The sequence below is a fragment of the Mauremys reevesii genome, linkage group 16 (assembly GCF_016161935.1).
Source record: "Mauremys reevesii isolate NIE-2019 linkage group 16, ASM1616193v1, whole genome shotgun sequence".
Lineage (NCBI taxonomy): Eukaryota > Metazoa > Chordata > Testudines > Geoemydidae > Mauremys > Mauremys reevesii.
In genome coordinates this window covers 34,979,455-35,000,059 of record NC_052638.1, presented here as the reverse complement: position 1 = coordinate 35,000,059, position 20,605 = coordinate 34,979,455, and the positions used below count along the sequence as shown (strand labels likewise).

At 39.3% G+C, this 20,605-nt stretch overlaps 1 protein-coding gene across 13 annotated transcripts in view; it reads right to left on the bottom strand.

The window, feature by feature from the left end:
• The window catches only part of CDH13 (cadherin 13), a 748,254-nt gene that overhangs the window by 589,745 nt on the left and 137,904 nt on the right, over positions 1–20,605 (bottom strand). For 2 of the 13 annotated variants that reach the window (XM_039502842.1, XM_039502843.1), the window contains exon 3: positions 15,474–15,571. The exons of the other annotated variants lie outside the window; for them this stretch is intronic. The gene's annotated coding sequence lies outside the window, so the exon portion shown is untranslated. The remainder of the gene's footprint in view (positions 1–15,473; positions 15,572–20,605) is intronic. 13 annotated transcript variants of the gene reach the window in all.

Sequence of the window (20,605 nt, the reverse complement as noted above, 5' to 3'; positions counted from 1 at the left end):
CACTCATTAGCATACTTTCCTAAAATCATATAGAGTGCAACGTCACACTCCCAATTTGCATGATCTACCATAGACCCTAAGAGCCCATCACAGCAGTTAAGTATCACAAATGCAAAGGGGGCGCCAGCTTCTCTCCCAGTCGCAGCCCCCCTCTGTGCCCTGGGTTACAAGGGGGTTGGTGTAAAAGCTGCTGCAGCATGCTACAGCCAGGACCTTGAACAGTGACGAGTGATTTGGGTGCTCTAATTATGGGGAGCCTCCAACCTAGACACCTTAAAGAGGCTAGATTTTCAGAAAGTGCCGTGCGCCTTCCCTCTGAAAATCAGGCCCCCTATGAAGTGTTTCCAGCTGGGCACCTAAACTCACTAATCACCCAAGATTCCCCCTATGCTGCAGAGATCCTCCAGGCTCCTGTCTGGGCCAAGTAGAGAAGCACAAAGTGTCTGGAGCACAGTCTAGGCTCGGGGCCATTGTCTGATCATAAGAGCAAGAAGCAGATGCCAAATAAAAAAAAAAAAGCAGAAATTCAGCAACCTCACAAGACTGACGTTAAATGAGAAAAACAGATATGTGAAATGGGTAAATAAGTCCCAAGAAATAGAATTAAAATGGGAATTAATCACAAAAATGTTGAGTCATGGCATCTACATAGATCAATTCACAGAAGTCTTTTTAATCGACTTACAATGGCCACTTTCTCGTATTCATATTATCTTCAACAGGAGCCAGGATTTTTTACCTACCCACACATATCTTGTTTACAAACGAATACACTGATTTTTTTTCCTTTATCTTAGGAAACAAAACTCCTGTTATTCCTCCTTCCTGATATTTTAATCCTTTGCTTTTGTCAATATAAATAATGAGAGAGGCACCAATTAAGCTGCAAGTCTTCTTCTAAGCAATGAAAAATGAACAACATAGGTGAGAGCACAGATACAGTTCAGATGACAATTTTAGACTTATTGCTATTACCAAGCAAGCTGTAAACTGTGACAGGCCCAGAGGAATTAAAGGTGAATTGGGGCAATCAAAAGTGTCAGGTTTAGTGAGACACTCTGCCTCTCTCCCACTCTTCTTTACTCCCTGTATAATAGCAGCCACTAAAAAGTCAGTGAATTCTGACCTCTGTCATGTGACAGAGTTATTAAACTTTGGAACTCTGGCCTAGGTCAGATGCCCGGGGCCAGCCAATCTTTAAGTTTCTTCCCAGCCCTCTGCTGTGTCACATGGTGTCAGAAATCAATTCAGGCTTACCCCCAAATAGTGTATTTTGAATCCTTAAGGCTAGAAGGGAACCTGGCAGAGAATTAGGGGGAAAGCAGCGGCAGGGCTTCCAAATTACACCTGGTTGAAATTTCCACTTTTTGCACGTGGTATCCTCCACGCTGCTAGATGCGGCAGGCCTGCAGGTGCCGGAGAACTACAATACACCAGGACCATGAAAGGGATTGCAAATTGATTTGAAACCGCTATTACACTCCTGATAACAAGGCCGTAGCCAATACTGAGTCTCAGCCTGTGCTCAGTGAAGTCAAAGGGAGTAGTGTTATTGAAATCAAAGGAAGCATGATTGGGTCTTTACAGAAGCACATGCAATGCTGTCTTCAGAAGGATACAGGAGTTCTTTTTTTCCCCCCAGGATGACATTTAAAAGCCTATATTTTCTTTCAAGAATTCTGCAAGTAAGTTATTATACAACCTGGCATAGTGGAAGCATTATTATGAAGGATTATTAACACGATCTCAAAGAGTTTAGGCACAGAAAGTGAGATTTTTTTAGCAGGTATAAATCACCATAGCGTGATTGAAGTCAATGGACTTATGATAATTAACACCAGTTGTGAATCCGTTGCAGATCTTTTACTTTCAAGAGGTGTTCCTACTTTTAATTACCTGATCAGTTTTACATGGAATTCCTCAGTCCGTGACATCATTATTAATTTACAAAATATTTTTAATTCTCGAAATTAATTATGTTTTTATGGTGAAGTCAATTCCTGCTTTACCCTTTTTCATGAAGTATTTTAGGAGAATGAAAAAAAAAAAAGCATCTCTGGATTTAGTTTGCTATATTTATTTTAAGGAATGCACAGTTATTGATAGTATCCATCACAATCCACCACTGTTCCCAAAGGGCTGACAGAAATAGCAGATGGCTAAGTGTTGACTCACGCTCCATAGCTCCTCCATGTCAAAGTTAATCTGCAATAGATCTTAGTTTCCAAAGGTAAAATACAGCTGTTTGTAGTAAGCTATAACTGGTAAGTCTAACTCCAGCAATCAGGTTGCTATACTTTCATGACTCTCAAAAGATTTCATGACTACATAAGAAGAGTTTTCTACTGAGTCCTCATAGAATCAAACTAAAATATATCCAATTATTTTTCAATCTTCTCTAAAGAGAATTAAATATATCACATTTTTCACTGTCTTTCGGATCCTACTTTAAACTTAAGTAGGTTTTTAACTAAAAACCAGAGGAAAATATGCAGGAAGGTATATTTGCATTCATTGGTGAGCATCAAACTTTGGTATACTTGGATTTTGACAGGAGGGAAATTGATAAACACTGTTCACGTCCTAACACTGGTGCACTGGAAAAGAAATTTTATTCTTAATTTAGTTTATTCCTGAACAAGTAGGGTATTTTTATTTTCTTTTGTGCTGAGTATTTTAGTGTTTGGGTTTGTTGCCTTTAAAACAAATAAACAAATAAACAAATCATATCTGTTAGAGTTCATGGTGGTGATGTTCTTGTTATTTGTTCAGGCAAAATAGTGATGGGACTAGTATAAGAACCTGGATAGAACAGGAATTCTATTTGAATGTTTTAGCCTTCTGATAGATTCGATCAGTGGTTCTCAAAGCCAGTCCACCACTTGTTCAGGGAAAGCTCCTGGTGTGCAGGGCTGGTTTGTTTACCTGCCGTGTCCGCAGGTTTGGCCGATCGCGGCTCCCAGTGGCCGCAGTTCACTGCTCCAGGCTAATGGGGACTGCAGGAAGGGTGGTCAGCCTCCCTCAGCCTGCGCCGCTTCCTGCAGCCCCCATTGGCCTGGAGCGCTGAACCACGGCCAGTGGGAGCTGTGATCGGCCGAACCTGCGGACGCAGCAGGTAAACAAACCAGCCCGGCCTGCCGGGGGCTTTCCCTGAACAAGCAGCGGACTGGCTTTGAGAACCACTGGATTAGATCATTATTAAGCTTTTATATAACATCTGTCATTATTTTGGTACTGCATATTCCTAGTCAGTACCAATCCACTATGAATGTTTAGCACAGACTATTAAGAATATCAAATCCAACTGAGACTACAAAATGCAAAATCCTACAAATACATTAGAAGCAAGAGGAAGAGCAAGGACAGGGTAGGCCCGTTACTCAATGAGGGGGGGGGGGGGGCGGGGAGAAACAGTAACAGGAAATGTGGAAATGGCAAAAGTGCTAAATGACATTTTTGTTTCAGTTTTCACCAAAAAGTTTAGTAGCAATTGGACATCTAACTTAATGAATGCCAGTGAAAATTGGGTAGAATCAGAGGCTAAAATAAGGAAAGAACAAGTTAAAAATTACTTAGGCAAGTTAGAGGTTTTCAAGTCACCAGGGCCAGATAAAATACATCCCAGAATACTCAAGGACCTGACTGAAGAGATATCTGAGAAAGTAGCGATTATCTTCAAAAAGTCATGGTAGACATGCGAGCTTCCAGAGGACTGGAAAAGGGCAAATATAGTGCCAGTCTATAAGAAGGGGAATAATGACAACCCAGTGAATTACAGACCAGTCATCTTAACTTCAGGACCTGGAAAGATAATGGGGCATATAATTAATCAATTTGCAGACACCCTACAAGACAATAAGGTGATAAGTAACAGTCAGCATGGGTTTGTCAAGAACAATTCGTGTCAAACCAACCTAATAGCTTTCTTTGACAGTGTAACAAGCCTTGTGGAGTGGGGAGGGGGGAGCAGGGAACGTGGTAGATACGGTATATTTTGACTTTAGAAAGGCTTTTGGCACTCTCTCAAGACCTTCTCATGAACAAACTAGGGAAATACAATCTAGATGGAGTTACTATAAGGTACGTGCATAATGGAAACCCCTTCCCAGAGAGTAGTTATCGGGGTTCACAGTCAAGCTGGAAGGGCATATCAAATGGGATCCCACAGGGATCAGTTCTGGGTCTGGTTCTGTGCAATATCTTCATCAATGATTTAGATAATGGCATAGAGAATACACCAAGTTTTTGGATGATACCAAGCTGAGAGGGGCTGCAAGTGCTTTGGAGGATAAGATTTTTTTAAGAGCAGGTTAAACGAACACCTGTTAGGAATGGTCTAGATAATACTTAGTCCTGCTATGAGTGCAGAGGACTGCACTAGATGACTTCTCAAGGTCCCTTCCAGTCCTATGATTTAAATTAAAAATGATCTGGACAAACTGGAGAAGTGGTCTGAAGCAAATAGGATGAAATTCAATAAAGACAAATGCACTTCTACTTAGGAAGGAACCATCAGTTGCACACATACAAAATGGGAAATTGCTTAGGAAGGAGTACTGCAGAAAGGGACCTGGGGGACCAAAGTGGATCACAAGCTAAATAAAAGTAAGGCTAAGATTTAGCCATGGGTATTTTTAGTACAAGTCATGGACAGGTCATGGCAATAAAAAAAAAAAATCACGGCCTGTGACCTGTCTATGACTTGTAATATAAATACCGCTGACTAAATCTTAGGTGAAGCCCTCTTCATCTCAGTTTTCCCCATCTGTAAAATGGCTATAATACTTTACTTTGCTATCTCAGAGGAGCATTGTGAGGGTTAATTAGTAAATTTTCACAGAGTGCTTTGAAGACGGAAAGTGCTTTGAAGATGCTTAAGTACTATGTGTTACAGGCACTAACACGCTTCACTGTATAACCGCTATTATACACTTTCTACTTCAAAGTGATAGTCATATAATCAGCACACAGTAAAATGTACTTTGGCAAAAATCAATTTTATTTCAGTTAATATTCTTAAAATAAAAAACTGCAATCTAAAACTCAGTTTACTGTAAAGAACAAAATTTGCATTTTGTAATCATTTAATATTGCTTAAGTGGCTTAACAATTACTATTTTTACAAGAAATCCTACACATTACCAATAGTACACTCTATGCAAATGTATCTACTCACACAAAATAAATTCTTTCAGTGTACAGCATTCAGAAACTTGTTTATTTTTCATGATACAATTATGTCTCCAGGGACATTCATATTGCAGGAAAAATATTTATACATTCTTTTTCTACTGGTTCCAGTGGGATTCAATTTAAAATGTTATCTTGAAATGAGTGTCTATATTGTTATCTTAAGTTTCCTTAACTCAATATCATCTTTTCCTAAACATTAATTGCTATCATGGCTGCTTATTTATTGTTTCAGGTTGCTCAATATTCATGTAACCAGAAGAGACAGCAGTTGCATACGTTGAAATTTTGACCTGTATGTAGTGTTCTGTATGCCTGCTTCTTCAGATACTTTCAGTAATGGGTAACGTTTTAAATCACAGAGAAGCCTGGTCAACGTAGCCAGCTATTACCATCCCCACTCCACTCCAAAAACAAATTTAAATAGTAATTTGAATACTAATTTAAATTCATCAAATACTTAACTCCAGTAAATAATAATTAATATCCAGTGTCTGATACCAAGATTTTTTTAAAATAATTTATTTCTTAAACAAATACAGTTTTGCAATATTCCCCCCCCCTCAAATTGACTGAGCCTTTTTATTTAATTTAATGTATTATTTTATTTAGGTAATTTGAAGATACAAAAATGGCTAAGGTATTTCAGTTTGGGAAATAACTACTAAACATATGGCATGGATTTTGTCCCAGTAGGAAATCTTGTTAAAAGAACTGGGATGGTAAGTATAGCTGGAAACCTTGTTAGAAAAGTGAAATGTCTTGGAATTAATTTTGTGATGACATTAACTCCCATCCAGATATATGGGAATGTCCCACCTTCATTTTATCGGATCTTGATGTGAGAAGAAACAACATACTATAAAAGTGTTCTTGCAATCAAGCTACATAGCCAACAATATATGAATCTAAGACATTTAATCTTTCAGGGAGCCAAATGCTGAAAGGTTCTGAGCACCTGAAACTCCTGATGAGGGCAAAGATGTTGCAGATGCTGAGCATTTCTCAAGATGTCCATCAATGCATCCATCCAAGTTTTTATGCTATGTCAGCTCAATAGGATCTGAGGTCTTCACAAAGAGTTCATAGCCAAAAAAGGGCAAGCAGACCTAGTTTTCCTGCCTACTTCCCTTGACATAGTTAAGTTTATTTTTAGTTCTTTTGCAGCATTGTGAACTACAAGGAATTGCATCAGAATATTCAGTCTTTAACCTTGATAATGCTGATTTGAATTCAGACTATGTTAATAATGATCAAAAGCCATTACTACTTGACAGCTAGTCTGAGGAATATGAGTTAGCTGTCTCAGGTGCAGTCCTAGCACACTAATACATACATCAAACACACCACCTCAAGTGGTACCCTTTTATGGAAATTGTGGAGTGTAGATGCTCTCAACAAGAGGTCACGGATGGAATGAACCACAGAGATTGAACTAGCCCCACACCTATGGATCTGGTCTCTCCCTATCAGGAAGTAAAACATATTGGTCAGATGTTGTGTGGAAACTTGCACACCTGCACCTTTCCAGGGCTGAATAAAGAACCTCTGTTGGCAATGCTATCAATGAAAAGCATTTCATGGGGTCCATCAAGTGAAGACTTTACACAGGCAAACCTCACAGTGAAGCTAATGGGACTTAAGCATGTGCTTAAAAATAAGTACATGCTTAAGGAATTTGTAAAGCAAGGGTAGACTTAAGCATTTGCTTAAGTGTTTGCTGAATTGGGGCCAGGAAAAGTTAAGTCAAAGGTTAAGTCAGAGTAGATCATTCCCTTTGTTTGTTCTCACAAGTCATTTTATTTCAATTAATTACCAGTGCAAACTATGGTTAGTATAACCCTATTCTGGGAAGTGATGTTGATGTATGAAAACAGTAGTCAATGGCCACTGTTTCCAGAAACATTAAGATTAATAGATTTATTCTGCAAGTGTTAAAACTTCACTATTTCAGAATCCTTTTCTAGCTTTATTAGAGAACCCATCACAGACTGAGTGTCTCAGATAATAAAAGTAAAATCCCACACAGCAACAATCTCAGACTGGTGGGCCTTTTTAAACAAACATTTTCATAATTTATAAATTGCAAACTCCATATCTTATTCCCTAAACCACTGCTCACCTGCATAAAACGTCAATACTATTTTCGTACAATAGATGCACCTAATTTATAGATAAGATTTACATTTTACTTTTGCTTTGATTAGTATAGGAGACAATATTGATCCATTACAAGGTTACTTGATTTAAAGGATAGCTTTAGACGAGATTATTTCTTATTAAGACACAACCGATCATTCTGAATATTCATATGAACTGATCTTTTTATTTTCCTATAAGCTAGTGTTTCTATGTTTGAAGCTGTGAATATAAAAAGATACTGTAAGACCAATACTGTATGCAAAAATATTGTATTTCTTCAATCTAAAAGGCTCCTAAATCCATATGTAGGCACCTAAACAAAGCAGCAATGTTGAGCAATGTTTCAGCAATGTTGAGCACCCAGAAGCTCTCAAGGACCAAAAGTATTTTTAATAGAGATTTTCCTATTGTCTGTAGGAAGCTATTCTGCACTGCACATGCTTCCATGGATAATTTAGCTCGGTTGTGAACATATCCTCACCCTCATGCTGAGTCCTGGGCTGTGACTACACACCTATAGGGAAGGAAGAACCCTCTTAAGATGCTGTCTGGGCTACCCACACCTTGTATCCAGGTTTGCAAAGGAGTACAGCACAGCCATTTACTCCCAAGCAGAGCTGGTAGTCAGTCAGGTGTTTAAGGTGCGGCTTAATTGTGTGGCTGGCTTCAGTTGGCTGCACCTAACAGAGCTTCACAGCACCCCATGCAGCCTATATGAGAAGCTCAGTTCTTAACTGCATAGTTCCCAATATCACAGTAGACAGGGAACAGGCAGAACACTTGCTCCACCCAGTCCCAATGCACCGGCCAGCAGCAAATTACTACACCTTCAGCCCCCACCAACCACTGGGGCCAAGTAGAAAACAGGGAGAGAGGTTTGCCTCAGAATCATGTAACCTCCCAGAAATACTTCCAGGATGGTACTGATTATGCAGTTCCTTACTCAGGACAGAGCATTCCTAAATAGGTCAGCAATCCATAAGACTTTGCACAGTAAATTGCTCTGAATGTCTTTCATTAAAAAGTCCTGTAATCTTCCTTCCTAGGAGACATATTTGTACCTTCATTATTTTTCTAGTTGATCTAATACAAGCCAAAATGTATAATAGAGGAAGATACATCTTAATAGCATTGGTCAACTCTGATATAGCTTACTGTAAAAATAAGGAATGGAATTAAATGCAGATAGGTAAGACTGAAACTGAACAAATCTATCAAAAGAATGGCGTGATAAAGCATCCTAAGCAATGAAATGTGAAAAGACTTCCGGTCATATAAAGGCAACTTCTGGCCTTGGCATTCCTGAAATATCTTCTTCAAGTTGTACTTTTATTGTGGTCAGTAAACTTAAAAAAAAAAAATCCAATCTGAAGTAGCCATTTGTTTACAACTTTAATTTAGTTTCACAAAAAAGGAGCTAAAATTGATTGCTTTGCAGATACTCAAGACAATGGAAACCTTGTATCAAAGGTTATTAACCTTTCAAGGCATCTTTCTGTGACCACAAAACTGCATTTTTTTAAATTCCTCCTGTAACATATCATAGAAATGTAGGGCTGGAAGTTCATCTCATCCAGCCCCCTCTGCTGAGGCAGGACCATATATACCTAGACCATCCCTGGCAGGTGTTTATCTGACTTGTTCTTAAAAACCTCCAATGAATAGGATTTCATAACCTCCCTTGGAAGCCTATTCCAGAGAGTTTAACTACCCCCATGGTTAGAAATCTTTTTCTAACATCTAACCTAACTCTCCCTTACTGCAGACTAAGGCCATTACTTCTTGTCCAATCTTCAGTGGACATGGAGAAAAATTGATCACAGTCCTCTTTATAACTGCCCTTAACATATTTGAAGGCTATCAGGTCCCCCTCTCCTTTTTTCAGGACTAAACATGCCCTGGTTTTTTTTTTAACATTTCCTCATAGGTCAGGGTTTGTAATCCTTTTTATAATCCTTTTTATTATTTTTCTTCTCTCTTCTGGATTTCCTTCAATTTGTCCACCTCTTTCCTAAAGTGTGGCAGCCAGAATTGGGCACAGCACTCCAACTGAGGCTGAGTAGAGTGGGACAATTACTTCCCATGTCATGTGTGTGCACGCGCACACACACTCCTGTTTATACACCCCAACATGATATTAGCCTTTCTCGCAATTGCATCACATTGTTGACTCACATTCAATTTGTGATCCACTATAAATCCTAGATCTTTTCAGCGGTTCTATCACCTACCTAATTCTTCCCTATTTTATAGTTGTGCATTTGATTTTCCTTTTCTAAGTGAAGGACTTTGCATTTGTCTTTCCTGAATTTCATCTTATTGATTTCAGACCAATTCTCCAATTTGTCAAATCTGTTTTGAATACTAATACTGTCCTCTAAAGTACTAGCACTCCCTCACAGCATGGTATCATCCACAAATTTTAGAAGCTCACCCTTTACTTCATTATGCAAGTCATCAATGAAAATATTGACTAATACGGGACCCAGGACAGACCCCTGCGGGACACCACTAGATACACCCTCACAGTTTGACAGTGAACCCTAGATACCTACAGTTTAATTTCATCTAGACTACATTTTCCTACTTTGTTCAAGAGAATGTCCTGTGGCACTGTGTCAAAAGCCTTACTAAAAATCAAGCTATATCACATGTACAGTTTCCGCCCATCTACTAAACCAGTAACTCTTTCAAAGAAGGAAATTAGGTTGGTTTGGCATGATTTGTTCTTGTTGAATTCATGTTGGCTCTTAATTATAACCCTATGGTCTTCTAGGTGCTCACAAATTGATTGTTTAATAATTTGTTCTAGCATCTTTCCAGGTATAGAAATTAGGCTGGCTGGTCTATAATTTCCTGTGTCCTCTTTCTTCACATTTAAAACAAGATAGAGTCTATGTTTCCCCTTCTCCAGTCCTCTGGGACTTCACCCATCCTCCATTAGCTCTTAAAGATAATCTCTAACAGTTCCAAGATTGTGTCAGCTTCTGCTAATTCCTTAAGTATCCTAGGCCTAGGGTAAATTTCATCAGGGTTTTCTGACTTGAATACATCAAACTTACCTAAATATTCTTTAATCTGATCTTTCCCTATTTTGACTTGTGTTTCTAGTACCTTGTTGTTAAGTATCTGGTCACAATTTAGCTTTTTAGTGACAACAGAAGCAAAATAGGCATTAACAACTCAGTCTTCTTGATGTCATACGTTGCTAGTTTTCCTTCTCCACTAAGTATAGGACCGTCTCTTGTTTTTGTCTTTCTCTGGCTCCTAATGTATTTATCATAATTTTTCTTATTGCCTTTCATGTCCCTTGCTATGTATAACTCATTTTGTGTCTTAGTCTTTCTGATTTTGTCCCTACATGCTTGTGCTATTATTTTGTACTCATCCTTAGCAATCCGTTTGTGTTTTCACATTTTTGTAGGATTCTTTTCTGATTTCCAGGTCATTAAAGAACTCCTCATGGGGCCATATTGACCTCTTACCATTTTCTCTATCTTTCCTTCACATGGGGATAGTTTGCTGTTGCACTTTAAATACGGTTTCTTTGAGAAACTGCCATCCTAAACTCCCTTTTCCCTTAGATTTTCTTCCCATGGGACCTTACCTACCAGTGCTCTGACTTTGTTAAAGTTTGCTTTTTTGAAGTTCAGTTTCCTTAATCTGCTGTTCTTACTCCTTTCTTTCCTCTGAATTATGAAATCTATCATTTCATGGTCACTTTCAAACCAAATTGCCATCAACCTTCAGATTTACAACCAATTCCTCCCTTTTAGTGAGCATGAAGTCTAAAGTGGCCCCTTGGTTGCTTCCTTCATCTTCTGAAACAAAAAGGAGAGTGGGAGGAGATCAGGGCTGGGGCAGGGGATTGGGGCCTGGAGGATGGAGGCAGGTTCCGGGAGGCACTTACCTCAGGCAACTCCCGGAAGCAACGGCATGTCCCCCCTCCGGCTCCTATGTGGAGGTGCGGCCAGGAGGCTCTGTGAGCTGCCCCATCCACAGGCACCAACCCTGCAGATCCCATTGGCCATGAACCATGGCCAATGGGAGCTACAGAGCTGGCTTTTGGGTCACCCCTGGCTAGGAGCTTTAACCGGACTTTTAACGAGTGTTCCGGTCGAAAACCAGATACCTGGCAACCTTAGTCACAGTTCAAAACAAGGAAACCAAAGGGAGACACTGAGCGGAGAACCCTAGACAACAGCTGAAAGTTCCTGCACTGACAGCCCTGGAGACCTACATTCCTCTGTCTACAGAAACAAGCACCACATTCCATGCAGCAAGATTCCCCACACACTTCCTAAGGTGTCCCTTACCCAGAAGAAAAGCAGTTAGATCAAGAGATGATTATCCAATCATCGGCCTCTCTTCCAATACTGTACGAATTAGCGTCAACTGCAATGGTGGGTTGTTTTTTTTTTTAAATATATGAGAACATTTTTTCACTCAGAACCAACTGTGTGCTTTTTATCATGTGTTTTCCAAAAATTCATTTTCCATGCATATAATTGTCTTTCAGTTCTTTATAATTCCACCTGCATTCTGTACCAATCTCTCAATTTATTCATTTTCCAAAGGATGAACTTTCTTTTTGTTTACTTTTTTTAAATTTTCTTTTATTGTGGCCAAGTTATAGTTCTCTCTCCCTACTGCGTTATTGTGTGAGTTCAGGAGAGAGCTGGCATTGTAATTAAAATTTAAACTACATAAAGCCGTCAGGAATTCCAGTTGCAACCATGGGGTTATTTGTTTCTGTATCAAACCATCGAGCATTTTCTACAGCCACTTGTTCATAATAAAAGCTCACCTAAATGCTACCCACATACCATGAGGCATTCCATAAATACTCACTGTTTCGCTCGGAATCTGTACAGAAGATAATGTAAATACCCTGCACTGAACGTTTGAAAAGTGCCAATCCTGAACAATCCAACTATCATTGTTACAATGCAAACTGCTAAAAGAAAGGAGGACAAGAGCAAAATACGGTCTACGGGGGGGGGGGGGGGGAGATAAAGGTGGCATACAACGCATTTTTGAACAAACCAGTCCTGAACCCACTGTATGCATGCTGCTTGCTGATGTAAATTAGAACATTTTTATGCCACCTGCCCAATGCCAATTGTCAGCTGAGTTTCATTAGCAGGACTGTTCTGGCCATGCCCGTTTACTTAATCCACATCTCCAAGCCAGCACAGGAGTTGCTTTGGGGTAATCCACCCATCGCCAGTTCCATGGCTAGATTCTGTTAGAGATGTCTCACAAAGCTACTGCCACACTGTAGTACATCGCACCCTGAGATCTGACAGATTATAATCATTCTAAAGTCTGAACAAACAGGGCTGACAGTCCTTGTATGCAGGAGTGGCTAGAGGCTTTCAAGAAAGTTGTGAAATCCACCACCGCTGAAAGAAACAAAATGACGCATATTGCAAACCCTGGTGTAAATCTAGAAAGCACAGCTCAGAGAAAGATTTTAGAGTCAAAACATTATGTATATGTTGCTGTTACCTGTTGATATGAGGAAGAATGCTTGCTTCTGGATTAGTTATGTTTTAGTGAATTTTGCTAAGCTTTCCAGGTGTGCTCTTTAAGGGCAATTTTTCGTCCTTAGCTGTAACTGTAAGATACCCTTAACATGTTGATCTTGGTAGTGCTTTGTTTCCCACATTTTGAATTGATCAGTTCCTCTTCTTCTTGGAAACCTTAAACCACTGGTACAGCACATGAATGGCAGGTACAGTAGACTGTAGTTATTGGCCAATGTGACCATTCCTGGGAATATTGCCTTTTTTTATATGGCACCTCAAAAATTTATATAGAAACAAGGCCCTAATACCCCAAGTTTTTCCTAAGAGGATTCCCCCTTCCCTGTCGCCGCCCACATACACACACGCAACCAACCTGCCTGATAGTAATAAAGTAATAAAGGTGTGATGCGTAGGACTGCTCCTCAGAGAATTTACTTGATTCATTGGTCTCAGTCATTTGACAAAAGACTCCAAAGGTTAATGCTCCATGTTGTGTCTTTGCTCTTCAACTCTTAGGCACTACATGAGGGCTATTCAAAATTTTCCCATAAAAATTGAATTCAATGACTGGTTTTCACAGAAAATTTTGAATTTGTCAAAACTTGTTGATTTTCAGCTGAAAATTTTAGGGTTTCTCCCCCCTGCCCCCCAAAAAGTCAAAATTTCTCTTAATATTTTTTTTCCTGACAAGCTCTAATTCATACCAATGTCACATAATAAGGCTCAGTATGCATTGCTTACTGCTACACTAGCCTACCTGCAGTAAAATACTGTACCTATTAAGTACAGATGGGTATAAGAGGTATGTTAGTATTAAGAATGGCATATCAAAGTGACTCTATTTTTGAAAAACAATCTATAAAATTCTGCCTGTTTACTCTTCCCTGCTTGTTACCGGATGGCAAGTTCAGAGGGGATGGATGGGGTGTGTCTTACCTCCATGGTATGAACACCAGCTTGCAACAAGTGTTCAACTTAGTAAATGTCAACAATGACCCTATTAAATTACTTCAAACATAAATCAGGAGAGACGGAAAGTCAGCTAATAGACGTGTATGTAAACAGGAATACTGTTTCTGGATTGGGGAATGTATGCACTAAAGAGATAACAGATCTTTATGGACAGAGTGTCCTGTCCAGGAAAGCAGATTGTTGTGGTTGTTTTTAAATGTTGGCAAGCTGGAAAAGGAAAGGTTATTTTAAAAGGAATGGATATTTTTGAGCTATGTTATACTTAAATTGAATCATTCTAGAAAAGCCAGGGATGAGCTCAATAATTTGGGTTAGTTGAGCAGAGAAAGACCATAAACATAGTGAATGAGATGATCAGTATTATTTCTGAGCACACCAATGTGCTTGAAAATATTGGTAACTTTAGATGAGGGATAATAAAGATTCCTATATTTACAGAGGGATTCGGCGTCACAAACTCCCCCTAATCCCTGTTAAATCTCTGCACACTGCTTTGAAAATGTAATGGAAAGTCCACTATCTATCCACTGGTTCCTTTGAAGGATGAATTTACAAAAATCCTAAAATTAAAATATCAGATCTCCAGAAATACAAAAACTGAGTTGTGGAGCTTCAAAATATTTATATAAATAATAATTTTTTTAAAAGGCCTCACAGAGCCAAACAGTCTTTGCATCCCATAGCTAATGTCTCATATGGGGAACAATCATGTTATGGTTCATAGTACTTATGGGAAATGCACCCATCACTATGAAAATACCCAGCTTAGTCCCAGAGTATCCCAACATTACCTCCATCCTTGAAAGGAGTCAACATTTTCTGACTGTTTGGACCAGATTGCTGGTAGATGAATTCTTTGCAATTGCAGGAAGAAGCCTTCTTCCCTCCCAACCCTATTTTTTATGCTAGCCTCTGTCCCATGGTATAGTGTCTGTTGGACAATCCCAGTGCTACTCAGTAGCCCTTACCAATAGATGCTTTCCTAACAAACAGGGGATGCCATTGGCTAGAAGGAGGCAGGACATCATCTGCACAGTGTAACCCAGCCTGAGGGACCCCGCCATATGACCAGGCTGATGTCTCTTTAAATTAAGTTAGTTTTTAGGCTAATTGTGTCAGATAGTTTGCTGGTCAAATGAGAAACCATACACATTTCTACAAAGGCCACAAACAATTTGGCCTTTAGATATGTCCTATTTACCTAAAGAGGAAGAGCCTGCAAGATACTAGTGGACCCTACGCGGCAAATTGAGTTGATTACACTGGAAATCAGTTTGGGGGAATAACAAATTAATCCGCTATTCAATTTGGAAGTGCCAACTGTACATAAAAAGAAAAATCTCCCATTAGAAGTACCTGAAAACATAATTAATATAAGGTTTCCACTGCACTGAGCAACTGACATACCTGCTAATATGGAGCAGTTGGTCATTGATTTAGGCCATTAGAACAACAGCTGGCCTACTTCAACCAACCAAAGCCCTGAAATATTTCATGAAAGTGTTATCTACAAATGACAATGTTTCCTGCCAAGTCTATGGAAACAAACTTCATCTCAAACCAAGTAATTTGCTACCTTTCATTCATCTAAATTCATAACCTAAAGGTTAATGGAGCACTCTGTCCCAATCAAATCACCTTTATTCATGCATGGGTTGTGGGGTAATTGAGAAACAGGTGATGCACACATTCTGGTTTATGTTTTGATTTTCTCCTCCTCGCAAGGATTATAAAACCTGATGAAAAAAAATGAAAAGATCTCATTTTACTATATACAGCTTTCTCTCAGTTGTTCAATTCAAGAGCTGTCTTGCGACTTAAAAAAAAAATAAGGGGAGGGGGGAGGACTATATCCCTTTGAGGTTTTTACTCAACCCCAGAGCTGTTTTTCTGTAACTAATTAATTCTTTTACATTGTTCACAATAATATGCTACCTCCTTTTTGAATATTCTTTTTTTTTAGTTAAATTAAATGTATATGCATAAAAATCAAAGTCTATATTAAAATTCATTTCCCCCTAGGCCCTGTTAATAAGCTGACATGCACAGTTGGGTAGGCAACTGTCTGACCACCTGGCAATCACTAGTCATATTATCTTTTGTTTTGATCATGTGTGAAACCAGCTTAGAAGATGATACAATATTTTTGTGCACTTAAATATAGATCTGTCTCTAGATACAGCTGTTCATACATACAAAACACAGATTATTTCTATTTTACTATGTAGAGATATATACATTATCCTCATATACATTATCCACGTATAAACATTTGTTATATAGCCCATGTGAAAAGAATATACTTTTCTTTCAAAGGCACACACATAGCAGTTGGGAACCTAATGCCCACTGAAAATCAATAGGAGTTAGGCAACATGTATGTAGACAATGTGGAAAAATATGGCATGGTCACTAGCGGGTGGGATGCTCTGTCCACATAGGCTACCAAATGTCCCATTTTAGAACCTATATGGAGATAGCAGCCACATCTTACCCTATATAGTGAACATGCCATATTTTTCCATGTTTTCCACATATATATTCAGACTGTAATAAGTGAAACTAACATATAAGTCTAAAGTGAACTAAACACCTGTTATTTGGCATTCAGATGTAATTTGTTCCACCATGGCCTGATTAGTTGATGAATTTTTTGATCATGTACAACTCTACAGTTTGCGATGCATGAAATTGTTGGCCCAAATTGTTCTTTCATTTGCACCGGTACCATCTCACTGAAAACCTCCTACTCTAACTACAACTGTTAGTTCTGGACATCACTGGGAAATGTTTTGTGGTGGCATGAAATCGATACAAGCTGCATCTCCATACATGGAATTACTGCAATAACAGGGATGTTCGTCAGTGCTTTTCACTACCGTAGGCAATGAGAATGTCACTTAAAACTTGAACGATACATGGAACCTCGCTGAAAGGGGCAGCTTTGCTGAACTGCAGACACACCTTTGAGCACCTATGATTAATTGGTTAATAAATCTCCCACCATATAAAAGTAAACAAAGCTAAGAGTGCCAATGCAGATGGAAAGGAAAGTTTCAGTTAGAATGAAAAAGTGCCCAAATATGGACAGAAAAAGCCCTGATCCTGAAGTATCCAAGCTCTGAAAACATGCAATCCATCATGCAAGAGACAGAAGAGGTCAGCCATTAATTAACATTCAAGTAAGGGTCAAAACTGCTTTTGTTTTGACATTTAAATCACTAGCAATGTATTTCCTAGTTTAGCATGCAAGACACATCACCCAAAGCCTCTTTCTTAATTGCCTTCATTTTTCATGTGTACTATTTGATTTATTGTCCATTAAAAATACCTCAAAAAAGCCACGAATCATGTATGTGTAGCATAAACATGATTAATGTAACACAATTACATTCCACATATGATGGGGCTGGTTAGGAATCTCTCCGCATGATGGAGCATTGTCACTGGCAGTGACCTGCCAGCTCAGCTTAACTAAAACAGAGATTGCAGAAGGGAAGCATTTGAAGGCTGCAAATGATCCAGCAATGTCTAAATACTGTACTTAAAGTAAGTCACTTATCACCTGATCAAGGAAAATGCAATCTTGCCCGTTTGACAGCAGAGCATTGTTCTAGGACCTTGTAACTCTCCTGATGTTATCTGAAGAACAGGTTCACAAAACTACAAAGAAAAATATCAAGCGATGGTATTGCCCTGTAAGGTGAGCATCTGTCCACCCAATTCAAAGTAAGACTAGCATTCCAGTGCAGGTTATGGGCAAAGGCAAATAACAATTGGTCAGTATTATATCTTCCGTCAACTATTGTTATCCATGTAGTATATTTAAGGACTCAACTGTGGCTAAACCTACATAGCCACCGAGCAGGAGCGGAGGGAGTAAGTTATAAGATCTCTCAGTTACGACTTCTGAAGAAACCAACCAACGAGAGCCCAGGGCATAGGTAGAACCTTCCTACTCTGGCTGTGTGCCTTAAAGTGATATAGCAATTTACTTTCCCTTCAGCGTGACACTCTGAAGAAGAAACTTACTGTAATTCAACTGGGCTCCTCATGGGCATGCTACATGGGACTACACCTTAGCCTGAAATATGCACAGCGATTCCTCAAACAAAAGTATGAACAATGTGTCAGATGGTGAATTTTTAAAACACAGCCAATGTGGACTTAAGAATTGCATTCTAATATTCTCTTCCCCACTAAAGTAATTAAATAAACCCTATTTCCTGCAATCAGAAAAAAATGAAAATGTGGCTAAATCAAACTCTGACTCAAAAATTCACTCTGAGGCTGCCTATTGAAAGTTTTAATCTGAAATAGTCATAACTTTGGCAAAAACAGCTATCTGAAAGGTATTTTTTCCATTATGCTACAGATGCTAAAATATGAGTCCCCTTGAATGCATGCTGAAGAGAAAGTTAGATGCAATGTTTTGAACATGACAGCTTCTTAAAAAATGATCTTAAGAAAAAAAGATAGGGAAAGAGAGGAATAGAATAAAGGGATATTTAGATATGAAGGAAGAGAGATTTAGGGTTTGATCAGAAACAGTTCTGTAGGAAGGCGCATTGAATAAAGAAAAGGGGGATTAGGAAAACAAAAAGGTGTCAGGAAGGGTGGAGGTGGCCATTAAATGAAATGTAATGATAAAATCAATTAAACAGCTCAGTTCAGCTGGAGTACAAAGGATGAATACTAAGAAACAATAGGATCCTAAGGAAACTAATGGAAAGGAGGTCATGGATATGCAACAGAACATGTGTAGTAGTTATGGTCAATGAGCAAGAAGCTGAAGGCAAAACTGTTTAGGAAAAAACAAGCCTGCTGCCTAATCCTAGGGGCAAATGGTGGTCTAGGCACAAGTCCACCTGGTTTCCTCAGAACAGGAAACAAACTGATTTCTTTAGTGAACCTTAAACAGCAGCTTGAAATGGAGATAGCAGTTAATAGGGAGGTAGGAAGCAATATAATTTTAGTAGTACTCTAGCTTGTGTGATCCAAGAGATTCCTACAGCTACACTAATTGGCCCGTTGTGTCCAATTTTTACTTCTAAAATCATGAGTTTAGTCCACCCACCTACCCAAAATCATGAGATTTAAAAAAAAAATCTGTTTGGTTTCTTTTCATTTGTTTTTTTTGTTTTTTTTGGGGGGGGGGGTTCTGAGCCTTAACAGTGAATTTGTTTTCCCACTTTTCTCCAACATGGAAGGTTAGAAACATACAGGGCCGGTGCAACCCATTAGGCGACCTAGGCGGTTGCCTAGGGCACTAACATTTGGGGAGCTGCAGCCGCCCTGATCGTCAGTGGTATTTCGGGGGCAGGACAGTCCGCCGCCTCTGACGGGGGTGTCATTTCGGGGGCGGGACCTTCCGCCGCCTAGGGCACCAAAAAAGCTGGCAGCACTCCTGGAAACAATTTGGTTTTTTTTAATGAAAGCTGAGAGTTGGATGCAATCCCATGACTCCAGGAACCTGGGGTTAAAGAAAATCACTAAATATAACAAGGCTCACAATAAAATTGTGAGAACTGGCAGCACTAAACCTCCTTCGCCACCCCCAACCATCACTATTACAGAGAGGGGCGAGTGGATGGGTGCTATGCAACATGCTTCCAAAATCCTGCCTCCATGGAATGGGAGGGAGAGTGGAGATCAGCTATTAAGTTATTGTCAGCCAGTGGCTATTTAGGCTACATCTATGCTATAAACTAGGCGAGTGATTCCCAGCTCATATAGGCCTACTCACGCTAGTGCTTATCAAGCTAGCATGCTATAAAATAGTGTAGCCAGGGTAACACAGGCAGTGGCAAGCGGTGGCATGAACTAGCCATGCAGAGTACAAATGTTCCTGAACCCCATGGGTATGTACTCAGAACACCTAGACTATTCCACTGCTCACTGCTGCCAGTGCTACACCAATGGCCAGAGCAAACTAACACAATATGTCACACAATAGATTTTCACTCATAGGATCCAACGCATGTGGAACCCCTTTAAGGGTGAGAAAGGGGTTTGGAACAACTTCTTGAATGCTCTGAACTAGACCATGTTCACTAATCTATTGTTATCACAAAACCCCAATTATTCTATTAACAACCATTTGCATTACAGAAGGATTACATCAAGGCTGAATTTGACCCTATAGATTTATATTCCTGTGGTCCTACACATTACACCCACTGCCACATTTTCTGGGCATGCCATAACAAAAATGAACACTAAAAATATTAGTGTCTTTAACTGAACACTCACAAGTGACCAAAAATAAAAATAAAAAAAATGCTAGGATCTGCATCAATGGTAAAAGATTTCTAACTCGAGGCCTCGTTGAACATTGAACGGAAGAGCTTTAAAGTGTACCCTGAAGTTGACCAAACCCAGGCTTTGGTGAAACTCTGAAAGAAGCCTGTTCCCAAGACAAGAGCCCTGATGATCCTATTGACTTCAGTGGGGGTAGGCATTCGTCCCTATACTTTTCATGCAGCCTGGTTGCAACTGAGGAACTGCTACCAAGAGTAACCCTTCAGCCACATTTCCAGCAAATCTCAGTGTCTCTTATTCTTGCCTTCCACATCTTCCTTAGAATAGGGTATCTTCTGAACATTATTTTTGTTGAATTCATAATAAATTCTAAGGCTAGAATGGATTCACCTAGATTAGCTGCAGCACGACCTTAGATCTCCTTGCCTAGCTCTGTTGAGCTCTCTATTCCATGTTGCTTTTCATTTGTCCTTGGTTCATCTTTTATGTATTCTGTATATAAATATACT